This window comes from Ambystoma mexicanum, chromosome 10 (genome assembly GCF_040938575.1).
Source record: "Ambystoma mexicanum isolate Mex_15411 chromosome 10, UKY_AmexF1_1, whole genome shotgun sequence".
NCBI lineage: Eukaryota > Metazoa > Chordata > Amphibia > Caudata > Ambystomatidae > Ambystoma > Ambystoma mexicanum.
In genome coordinates, this window is record NC_090932.1 from 1549109677 (window position 1) to 1549122305 (window position 12629).

General features: G+C 47.7%; 1 protein-coding gene across 1 annotated transcript in view; it reads left to right on the forward strand.

Moving 5' to 3' along the window:
- Nucleotides 1–12629, forward strand: part of LIMK2 (LIM domain kinase 2) — a 456718-nt gene that overhangs the window by 123634 nt on the left and 320455 nt on the right. The window lies entirely within an intron of this gene.

Here is a 12629-nt window from a genome sequence, read left to right on the forward strand (position 1 = left end):
GAAATTCTTGTGCTTGAACGTCATTCATATTAGAAACATAAAACAAGTGGATGTAAGTACAAGTCTGGTAACCTTTTGCAGAGACCCAAGGTTGGCAGAGAGAGTCAAGGTTGTCTGGTAATATATCTGAATGAGGCCTGGGGCGGATGTTCGAGTCATAAGGTATACATGTGGTAGAGTCAAGTATAGGAGTCATGGGCAGGGAGGGGGGATAATTTGGTTAATGTGTGCATACATCTCTTATGTCTTCTGTACATGCTGTAACTTTTTATATTAGTTTTTAACCTATTGTGGATGTGTTCTACTTTTAGGGTTGTGTTTTTTTAAAGTTAACCGTGCATAGTAGGGCAATGTAAATAAGCTAGCCCAGAATATCAATGCTAGTTCATATAATTTAGCTTCATTTTGAGAGAAAGCAAATATTAGGTACCTGCTGTGCCTTGTGCATTATTAAATCTTTTTGAATATGTGGGAATTGTATGTGTGCGCTGCTGAAATTCTTCTGAGCGGCACCCAGAAGGAAGTTGGCCAAGCGCACATGCACACAGCTTAGAGGGATCATTGGTAGCGACCCTCTTCCCTGATACTTTGTCTTGTTATAAACCTCCCCTTTCCTAACTGAGCCGTTTTTGATTTTTTTCAACAATATAGACATGCACCCTTCACCCATGCTGATGGACTCCACTGCTAGCCCATCGCCTGCTGTCGCGTTACTATCTCACCAATTCTAAATGCCCCAAAATAGGCAATGGTGAAGGCTTCCCTGAATGCTATCTCATATCTGCTGCTGCATGCTCACCCCAGTGGTCCCCAGTGGTTCCAACAGGCATACTACTTCCCAAATTTTAATGGTCTTCTGGCATCGGGACTTTTCCTTCAATTTTGGCCCACCCTTTCAGTGCATATTTCGCTTTTGCTGTGTATGCCACTGCTGCCAGATGCGCTGCTGCCTAGGCCTTTCTTTTGCCTTGCGTAAATGGCCATTCTAAAAATGTGAATTTTTTTTTTGGTAATTTCAAACTTTCTTTTTTTTCAATTACACCCTTTACATTTTGTAGGTACTTAACAGTACTGCTTGGCCATTTTCTGGGCCAATGCATTCTCAGCGAGGTCAGTGATTACCCTTCCGGACCTTTTCTCCAACCCTGCCCCTGCTTTGCTGGTGCTTTCTTTCTGCGAAGCGTTTTGCTTTGCTCTGTGTATCCCACTTTTTTTTTTTGTCGCTTCCAATCTACTCATCTGGTCTAACACCACTAACCATACCTTCTTTGGTATGGTTGTCCTCGCTGGATACGCATCTGGCCTTAATTGCCTGAATGTCCCCCCACTGTGAATGAGACAGGGCATCGGAAACATGGTTTTCCTCGCCTACGATATGCCTGGCTTTCAGCATCCTGTTACGACTCAATGCAGTTATTGTTATTGCCCTCAACATGTCTAACACCAGCGGACAAGATGCCACCCCTTTGAATACTTGCACCACTGCCATGTTATCTGACCATATTGCCACCTCTTTGTTATGCAGTTCTTCGATCCATGCACAGACTGCCACCCATATCGGAAAAGTTTCAAGCAGCGTAATGTGTTTAGTCAAGCCATAGCTGTGCCATTTCTCTGGCCAAACCCCTGCGCACCATTTTCTGCTCAGGATAGTGCCATATGCCTTTTTTTTGCTCAGGATAGCGCCAAATCCTCTAGCTTCTTCTGCGTCACTGAATAGTACCCTTTTGTTCCCTTGGTTGATAGGCGTGCACCAGATAAGCGTGCCGGTGAATTTTTGCTGAAACTCTTCCTATATTGCCAGATTTTTTTTCATACCCGCCCCTAGCCTTACCCTGTGGTGTTTCTGCAGGGCCCTCTCAGTGCTCCTTTGGAATACTCGCCCTTGCGGTATGACCCTTCCTGCAAAATGTTGCTTCCCCACCAGTGACTGGAGTTCCTCAACTGTCCCTTTTCTTTCTTTTTAAGCTCCTTATGGTGTTTTCTAGATCTGTAACTTTTTCTCTGGGGATACAGCAGACATCCCTCTCTTGTCTATTTCTTTGCCCAGGAACTGTATTGTCTGGGCGGGCCCCATTGTTTTTCCCTGCCAGCGGGAAGCCCCGTTTCTCTGTTAATTTTATGAAACTTTCCAAGGTTTCCCTGCTCAATATGGCCTTTGTGGCCTTAGAAACAAGAAATCCTCCAAGAAGTGGACTACCTGTTCCTCTGGGATGCTTCTGCTTAGTGGCCTGTGCAGGAAGGATACAAAAAAGGTAGCAGGTGCCCCTCTCTAGAAAGAACATGGCATGATAACCTGTTCTGTGGTTTTTACGCACTTTGAGAGTACGCAGCCATCGCTTTTTGATCACTGTACTTCTCACAAAGGAGGACTAGCCATTTGCATATCAGTCTTTGTCCCGCCCACAAGGGCAGTCCAGCACCGAAATGCCTGGTAAACCTCCTATTGAAGAGTGCCAACAGCACCACTGCCATGTTATCTGATCATATTGCCACCTCTTTGTTACACAGTTTTTCGATCCATGCACAGACTGCCCCCAAATCGGAAATGTTTCAAGCAGTTTTCTTTCTTTTTTTAACTCCTTATGGCGTTTTCTAGATCTGTAACTTTCTCTGGGGATACGACAGATATCCCTCTCTTGAGTCTATTTCTTTACCCAGGAACTGTATTGTCTGGGCGGGCCCCATTGTTTTTTCCCTGCCAGCGGGATGCCCCATTCCTCTGTTAATTTTATGGAACTTTCCAAGGTACCTGCTCAATTTAGACTCTGACTTTACAAACAAGAAATCATCCAAGTAGTGGACTACCTGTGCCTCTGGGATGCTTCTGCTCAGTGCCCTGTGCAGGAAAGTGCTCACCCTTTCAAAATATGAACAGGAGACTGCACACCCCATTGGAAGTCATTTGTCTAAATATTTCCCCCAAACTGAAAACCTAGCCATGGATGCGATGTCTCCTTCACCAGTAGCAGCCTGAAGGCCGTCTGAATATCTGCCTTAGCCAACCAGGCCCCTTTACCCGCAATTTCTAACCACTTCCACTGCTTCTTGAAACTCAGTGTAGGCTACCGTTGACTCCAGGCTAGAAATGCCGCTGTTTACTGACTTGCCCGCCGTGTATGGATAGGGGGTGTATTAATCTCAAGGCGGAGCAAATACGTTTCTGAAATGGGATCCTGTCAAACGGACCGCCTACCCTGCCCAAATTAATTTCCTTTTTTATCTTTTTCTGGACCAGCACGAGATTGTCTTTTGGGGAATTTCTTTTACCCCTTGACCTTTACATGGGATGGTGTGAAACGCTTCTTAATTATCCTGCCTGTTTCTCTGTCTGAGAAGGCTTGTAACCATTTGTCCATTGCTTCTATTTTTATCGGCTACCTAGCCAGTGTGAACGGCCCTTTATGGGTGCTTAGCCTCAAATTGCTTGGGATTGGTTGTCGTGGCCATCCTGGTGCGCTTTCTGCTGTTGTGCTCTGTGCTGCACTGGTGCCTAAATTTGTATTCCCTTACCGAGCTGCATGTTCCTTTATCGAACTTCCAGCCTATTGGGGGAGGCCTCTGGGGCGACCCCATCCCTTTCCCGCCCCATTGTGCTGCGGGAGGCATGCTGCGCTGCCAACTCCTCTGTCCTCCAAATTGCTTCTGCCGAATGGATTGCCCCTTGGCTGCCAGGAAGCTGTTGTCATACGCCCGGTACCCACTTTGCCAAGACCATTGCCCAGCTTGGCCCTCAGTGGTCTAGGGTGTGGCTGCCCTGCTTTCGTTCTCAGTACATTAAATATGTATATGTTGGTGTACTCTTCTTCCCACCCCACGTCTGGGTAGCTATCCATTTGCATCATTTTCTAGCCATGCATCACCGCCAAAAGTTGTATATACTTTGAATACTCTTTGTTCATTGGCTGCTAGCACTGTCCCCTCCTCCGGGTATCTCTCCATCATTATAGTGGCCAAAATGTCAAATGATGACATCCAGTTGTCAAAACTCTGCTCAATTGGGGCTCTCTTGATTGCCCCTTTCTCCTTCTCATTCCCCTTTCTGCACACATCAAAACCCCTTCTCTTGAACGCCAGCAAGGGCAACATTTCTATCAATTCTTTGCACCAAATCTTCCTTTTTATCTTTCTCTCAATGTGCCATGCCATGGTCTTATTCACTCTTCTGTGCATGTCTTTCCCCATTGTATTTCTCCCGAACTTTGTTTTAAATGTACTCCCACCATTACCTTACGTTTCTGCTGGTGTTCACGTCTTCCCGTTCATGAACGCCCTTATTTACCCACGCCCTTAAATGCCTCCTTTCATCATCCCTGCTAGACTCAGTATCATCTTGCCAACAATCATCTGTGTCAGATGAGCCAGAGCTCACATCTCTCATGCATTTACCAGATCCCCCTCTCTTTCTGCTCCTGTAGCACTTACTGGGCCTTTGGCCAAGCCAGTCTTGCATGAGCGCAACAATTTTAAGTTATGTTTTTCAATCCCTTTTTTATTTTTGTCAGTACCTGTGTGCTTCTCATTTCTGCTCTTCTTACATGACCCCTCTTTTGCAGCCTTCTCTGATGTCGCAGTGCCTTCTGTTCCCAGTTTTCTCTTCTGACCTCTGGGGAGGGCCTCTTGCTCCTCCTCAGTATTCCCTGCTGCCACTATCAACAAGGGTGACATTTCCCTGCTGTGCTTCGATCCTTGCAGGAGCGTCTCAGTCACCCAATCAGCCCAGAAGTCCTTTTCCGCCACTCTGACCCATGATGGGATCTGTTTCCTCCATTCTTCCCGGGCCGTCATGTTTTTATCCTGAATTTGCCTAATTCTTGTTCCGTTTGAGGCAGCAGGAAGAGGTGTGCCTGCACCAGGCTCTGTTGCTGGGTAACACTTGGAAAACCTCAGCTGTATGAAATGGGCCCCTCTGCGATGCAGGTAACACTGTCCGACTTCTGGACTGCTCTACCCAGTGATCTGCCGCCTCACTTCACTACGTACCGCTCCTGACTGTCTTTGGGCACCGGCCCGCTCCACCTGCTGGTGAGCATATGCAGCATCGTTGTGCCTGAGGCACATCGGCATGCGCGGCTCTGCTTTGCTATGCCTTGCCGGACACTTTGTAACTTCTCACTGGCCTTTCCCGGCCACCAGCCTGCTCTACCTGATGGAAGTGTGTATGCAGTCACTTGTTGCCCTGTGGCATGGTGGCCTGTGCCGCTCTCCTTTGCTGTGTGCGTCTCACCTTGCCGGGCCCGCTGTGACTGCTCATCACGGCTGTTCACTGGCTCTCGTCCTGCCGCTTCCCTCTGCTGCCTAGCTGAGCATGTCCTTCACCACGATGGATTACTTGAAATCTTTTAGCCGAGCGTGTTCTCCGCTAAAAGCAAAAATGAAGACTTCACACGATGAAACTAAGACTTCTGTCCCAGCAACCCTTGCAAGCTTGTTTGTTCTGGATGAGCTTGCGTAGTCAATTGCTGACTTGTTGTCGCTGTCCCTTTTTATTGGAACAATTCCCTCTCATTGGAACCAGTTTGGTCCAGGGGTCCGGGTATCCACCCGACGCCCCCTATCAGCATTTTGCACCTTGTGCCAATTCCACCCTTCAGCTGCACTTGGGGATCCGCTCCATTCAACCTGCCCTTTGTTCGTTTCCCCCGCTGTTTGCTAGGTTGCATCATCTGCCGGGGTGAGGACGCCAACCTGTCAACCCGCACCTGGGTGCGCGGCCTAGCCCCCCACGCATAATACCCTGTGCCCTCCATCTTCCTGACTATTTGGTCCGTCACGTGCCCATGGCCTTTCTGCTGAAACCACCCATCCTTGTAGGTCTGCTGTACCTGGGGTCCATCAGTCGTGGGGTTGGTGGGAGGGAATTATATACACCTTAGACCAGGGTTGTCCAACTCCAGGCCTCGAGGGTCGGAAACACGTAGGATTTCCTGGATACACCCGATAAATATTAATGAGATACACTTGCATATAATGATTCTAATGGTATGCAAAAAGAAATCTCAGGAATATTAATGGGGGTTACCCTGAAAACCTGTCTGAATTCTGGCCCTCAAGGCTTGGAGTTGGACAACCCTGCCTTAGACCAAATACTGAACAGTCCTTTCTTAGTTCCTCAGCCCCACTACTGTACAGCGGTCCTGCTAAATCCCATACCACCACGTTGGTAAGAATGTGAGATCCACACATAGAAGCTTCCTGACAGCTGTTTCAGCTAGTGGCTAGTCTAAGGAAGGCATGGTATCAAACAGTGAAGACACACAAGTGATCACAATTCAAGGGTCTTTATTGAACTCCAATGGGTTAGTTGAACGCCTATATAAACCTAAATCTAAAGATTGGAGCAAGCTACGACTATCAAATAATAACGCAGTCCTAGTGAAGTATTTGTCAAAATAAAAGGGCTTATGATAATAAACATATTGCCAATCCTTACTTCTTTATACAAATGGTGCAGAACAATAGTGTATGCAAAAAGAAAAGTGTTCAAGAAATAATATGTCAGGATAGTTGAGCAGTTGGCTTCCCTTCCCCACGTTTTCAGCACAGGGCAAGGCGGCACGTTCGAGCTTCGCACACACTCTGGCTACTCTGCCACAAGGATAAAGTTCAAAGCAAAGGTATTATGGCCTTTTGCCAAAAGCTTCTTTTCCAATAGCAGTCTCTTACTGCAGAGGGCCTTTTGCAAAAATTAAGCACCAGTGTTCTTTTTTATTGGGGCTTTCACGTGTACAAGTTCTTGTTTTCAATATTCATCATGGGTCACTGTCTTTCAGGCTTGGACCCCTTTTTACCACAATGTTCACAACTGGTCTCCCTTGTTCGGGCTCGGACCATGGATCTCCCTCGTTGGGGCTCGGATCCCTCTAGCATCGAAAGCTTTGAAAATTCTTGTAAATGCTGCGCCCTGATACCCTTGGGTACTCTTGCGCATTATAAATAATAAACATAACATAACACAATATTCCCATTTGGTCTCCCAGTTCGGGGTCGGACCATGCAATCTTGCTTTCTACCTTTCCCCTTGATATAAAAATAGAAGACTTTTGAATGTGCAATGGGTTTTGCTTAACCGTTGAAGGACCACTTTCATTCACTTCACACAATGTTTTTGCCACCTCTTGGCTTGCTACCTTTACAGAGACCTTCGATTGAGCACCCACGCAGCGCTCGACCATTCCGTCACTGGCATCATATCTTTCCTTCTCAAAGTTCAAATAATCATCAGCAATTTAGCTTTACTCGCATCTTTCATCATACGCGTTTTAACAATGTTCGTTCCTGCGCTCGTTATACAATGTTGCCGCTTGCAACCTGAACTTCAACACAGACCGGTCTGGCATCGGCCTCCCCAATCATCGGCTGTGTTGATCTCTCTGGCGCTACTTTGTTCTTTGATCCAAGGCGATACCACGGTGGCTGCTGCTCCTCCTCGACTTGGTCAGCTATGTAGGACGGCCTCTGGTATCTCCGATGCACAATGCAGGATTCTTTAGCCTGGTTTCCTGGCCTTACGTTTTCTAATGTACAAGGTTTTTGAAAGTAAAGGTTTCCTGTCAGAAAGGTCAAGGCTATTTCCCTCCTTGCAAACCCTTCTTGGTTTGACGTCTTTCTCCCCTCGTTGAGCTGCTTTCTCCAAACTGCTGCACCTTTGTGTGCTTTGCCTCGCTAAGAGTGTGCTCTCGTGCTCCACCTTTTATCAGTGTGTGAACGTTTAAGGGAAGTCGGGTGTGAGTGATTGTCAGTAATTGCCTGACCCTAGTAGCGGGACATATCTGGTACACTGCTCGTGTCTGTTTTCTCCCAGAGCGGGCTGTCTGCGTGGAAGTGTTTTTGAAGGGAAAGGGATGGTAAAGTTCCCACGTATCTTACCTGGTAGGATCGGGTAAAGGTGTTACAGGGGAGGGATATCGCATCTTGCCATCCAGTGTTGCACTCCTCAAAGACCCCTCACCAGGTGATCCTCCTATACTGGTCCACCCCCAAGGTCTGGATCCAAAGGCAATGGCCATGCCCAGGCCACCTGAGAAAGAGATCCCTGGGGACTAAGCGGGTAAAACACCTTCTGGTTTCTCACAGTAGACTCTCCAGTTTGGTGGTGTGATTCTGCTCAGGAGTTTGAACTGTACTATCATTGTTCCCTTTGTGACTTTTGGTGAGTCTACCCCTGGCCTGCAGCACCCCACTGATCACTGGCAATACACCTCCACCAGGGCATCCTGCATCATGGGGCACTGGTAATCCACCACCACCTTGCATGAGCATGGCACACTGGAGAAACATCTTCGCTCTTGCCTACAGCAGCTCATGTCCATATAGTACTGGCTACAATGAGCACTGATTAAGCATTTCGGCCCTGACCTGCATCTGTATGCACCTCTTCCCTGGCCTGTAGCACTTTACGGAGTACTGATGATGAGTGAAGATGCTTCACCAGTGTGCCATGCTCATGCAAGGTGGTGGTGGTTTGCCAGCACTGGTGATGCCCCTTGTACAAACAGCATTACATTTTTGGGAGATTGTAGGCCACTTTTTACTGCCTGCTGAACTTTTTCCTTTATTTTTCCGTTATATTTTTGGATCATTGACTTTTTTAATAGCCAAGGGGACTTCTCCTGAAGTCATTCTGCAATTTACTACTTTTTACTTTACTTAACATGTATGGTATTGGGTCGTCCATAAGGCACCCAATCCCAGGTGTGCCTCTCGGGTTCCCCATTGGTTGCCCTAGAGTGATTCGATCACCTTACATAGGTTTTGGAGAGTAGGTTGGTGACCGCTGTTCTTTAGCTTTGGCTTCACCAAAGGTGCAAGCAATTTTATTGCACTGGTATCCCAGTGTGCCTTTTTGGTAGCAATTGGGGCAACGGTGTTTTTTTTAAATCTTGCCATCTGCCATATTGTAGAATAGGGCTTACTTTGTTCAGGGCAACTGCATTAAGTGGCTGTTCTGACCGTATGAATTCTTTGCGAGTCCACATCGGCAGCCTCCGTACTAGTCTAAACTGGTTTTTACCAGCCTAAGCCAGCAGGCTCTTCCTCGCATTTACTGTGTGGATAGTTTTATCTGGTTAGCAGTCACACTTGCCAACAAGGCAAGCTTTACCACTGGCCCCCTCTATTGATTGGTGGGCTGGCCTTTGGCCAGACCCTTTTTTCAGTGTATTTAGGTGCTACCTGGCACCTGCTGCCCTCTTTTGCCGCTTTGTTCCTGGGACTTGGAGGTGGCCGCTTTTCTGACCTGCTCAGGGTGTTCCCACACTTCCAGCCTGTGTCTCGTGGGCCTCACAAATTCACCTGTAGTCTGCCTACATCTTCTGGGTCACGCCTACCACACTCGAACCGTTGTCACGGCCGATAACCGCCACCACTCTATGTTTACTGCTAGTATCTTCTGCTTGGCTGTGTGTCACTTTCCGCTGTCCAAAAGGGGGTTGCGGCCACAACACCCTGTCCAATCTTTAGCTTGGACACTTGGGGGTCCATCCAACCATTGTCCACATCATGGGATTGTTTGCTGTTGTGCTGCCTTCATTTTATGTCCACTGAGGCGTTAGCAGCAGTCTTCGCAGGTTCCCTATCCTTCCCTGTGTATTGCTCGCTGAAATCTCTGATGCCAGCTTGAAAGTCGACGTAGTGGGAAAGGTATGTTGTTTCTTTACTGGGTTGATGGCTCGGGGTGCATGTCCCTGGGCACTGGCTCCTGTAAACGCACCTGGAAAGGAAGCCCTGTACTTAGTAGTTTCTTGCTGCTGGAGCAGTTTTCATCTAAACCATTGACGTGAGTACTTAGCTCTGAGTACTGGGGTGGTCGATTATTTGAGGTACTCATCCTTTTCGGGGGTGGGGGGGTCCCACTGGACTGAGGACAATATTCTTTGGAGCAGAGTATCTACCGCATTTCCGATACTCTTCTCTCGGCAGTCCTCCTGCTCTGCTGCAATTTCCTCTGGTTATGGTCCGTCCCTCTACCTCTGAACTTCTTCATTAGGGAACCTGTTCATTGCAGTCTCATCTGATCTTCCCTGTGTTTTTGTTGAGGGATTGGCACCTGTGGGATAGAAAGGACTTGGCTGCAGAAAACTGGATGACCCATTGACTTTCATTGTTTCCTATGGAGCTTTCAACCTCTGCTGGAACAATCTTCAATTTACTCTGGGAGTACTTACCGGCCCCGTGAACTTTTTTGTGACCTCTCACAGGGTTCCGTGTGGCTTAAACCAAGCACTGCAATTTTTGTACTTGCCTGTATTTTCTTTTTTAAGGTCATGCTCTCCCGACCCCCTGTTTAGTTTGTTGGGTGGTTACCTCTGGTAGTAGGCCCAAATATACACAGTAGGAAAACCTGAATCCTATGTAGAGCCATGCTTTTTTTAAACAACATATTGGCTATCGTTTTAATACTGTTATACACAAGTGCTTATTTGACATGATAGATTTCTCTGACTTAATAAAGTATATTTTTTCAGTAGATCATTGTATTTTCTAGATGTGTGTGGACTAATTGTACCTTTTTTATGTCGTCCTGCTACCCCTACCTGCGAGTTGTGATTTGTCGCTCTGTTCACGTTGCCTGTTTTAAGCGAGGTTTGGCTTCCCTTCCTTGTCAGGTGTTCGCTCCCCTCAGCAGAGGGTGGGACAAACGAGGCCTCAACAACCCTCTTACATGGCCTACAGCAGCATGGAGCTTTAGTGATGTACCTTTTCCGTGTAGCAGCATGCAGCTCTCGTTATGCTTCCGCTGCTCCGCCCCCACCCATGCTCGCAGCAATATATGGGATACCTGTGATGCACCTGTGCCCGTTCAGCAGCATCTGACATAATGCTGGTGAAATAGCTCCACCCTGACCTACAGCATAATGGGCAGCTGTGCAACAGCGTCATGATGCTCTGGTGCTACACCTCTGCCCTGCAGTAGCATGCACCTCCATCCAGCTGCGTTTATCCTGCAGTAAGAGAGCACTGGCACTGCACTTCTACCTGCAGCAACATGGTACAAGTGTGATTGCCTCCATCCTGGCCTGCAGCACCCCGCAAAGCAGTAGTAATGCATCTTTACCCGGCCGGAATCTCCAACACTGGGGACTCGCCTCCACCATGCAGCATCTCATTCATTGTAGTACTGGCTGGCTGGCTACATTGAGCTGATGATCCACCTCTGCCCTGCAATAGCATGCAGCGCTGGTGATGCACCTCTGCACTGGTCTGCAGCACACATGTAGTACCGAACACAGAACATAGCACCTGTGAAGTACTTTGGCCCTGCTCCTCCACACCCCTGCTAATGAGTTATTGAAGACCATACAGCATCTGTAATTCAATAACAAAGCCCGATGCGGATTCCGATTGGTGGGGTGCACTAAAAGTGTGCTTGGGATGAATAAGGGCCAAATTGGAGGATGCAGCTGGCCATAAAGCAGAGGCATAGACCGGGTAGGGCCTGAGCAGGCAAGGCACACCCTAAATATGTAAAGGCCCAATCAGCAGCGCTGTGTGGGCATGTGTTGAGGTCAATGTCGCTGCGGTGGGCCCAACTACATTAGATTCAGGCCCCACTTGTTAGACAATCCGAACTACCCCTCTGTGCCTTAGCAGTGACGTCTTCCAATGAAATAGGGTGTGTGCTGCAGGCCAGGATAACACCCCCGCGCCCCGTGTGCTGAAAGTGCAACAATACTATAAAGCCACGTTGCATAGACTATCATCATATCCATGTTATACAATTGGAATCGGCAATCCCTTTTTTTCGACCTTAAAAGAATGAGCCACAAACGCTGGTCCATAGTAAGAATTCGGCTCTGAGACCTACAGATCTCTGTAGTGCTTATCCTGTGAGCCTTCTTACTAGTCTGCCATTTGCTGGAAAAGTGCACATTGTGTTGCATGTCGGAAATGACGCGTACATCACTACTAGTACACAGCATAGTTACCAGGCAGTGCTCATCGACCCTAACCTGCACTCGCTGTACTTCTGAGCTCGGCCCACAGAAGCTAGTTTTGTGGGACCATGCGGGACAGTTGGATGACTTGCTGCAATATGTGGCTATAACATTTGATCGGCACTGGCATGTGCTTGAAATGCACCATTTTTCACAAATCCTTTAAAACATGCACCGGAAGAGCGTCTAAAAGGTCAGATTTCAACATTAAAATGTGGATTTTTGGGCGTTGGGGGACCCTGCGCCCATTTCTTGGACCAGCTACACCTATTTATTCTATTGCATTGCTGGAAGACGCCACTGGTAATGCACCTCCGTGGGGAAGTCTACAAACCTAAACTGCCGCACCAGAGCTTCAGTATTGCACACCCCAATCGGGCCTCGGCACAGCCAAGAGAGTGTGCTTCAGTCCTGCCTTGTTGCGATTCCTCCTGGAGCTGCGGTTGCCATGTTGGCAGTTTTATGTTATTTAGTATTTTATACTGTGTTGATCACCAGCGTAGTGGTCTTATGGCACCTGGCCATGCCAATGAAGTGGCACCTTATGACCCTCCTCCCCAGGGTGTCCTTATAACTAAGCAAAATAATAATTTAATTCAGACTGTTACCTCCATCTGGCTTTGCAGTATTGAGCAGCATTCGTATCACCTTGACTTCTTGCTCCATTAGACTACATTAGCACCTTGCAGACCA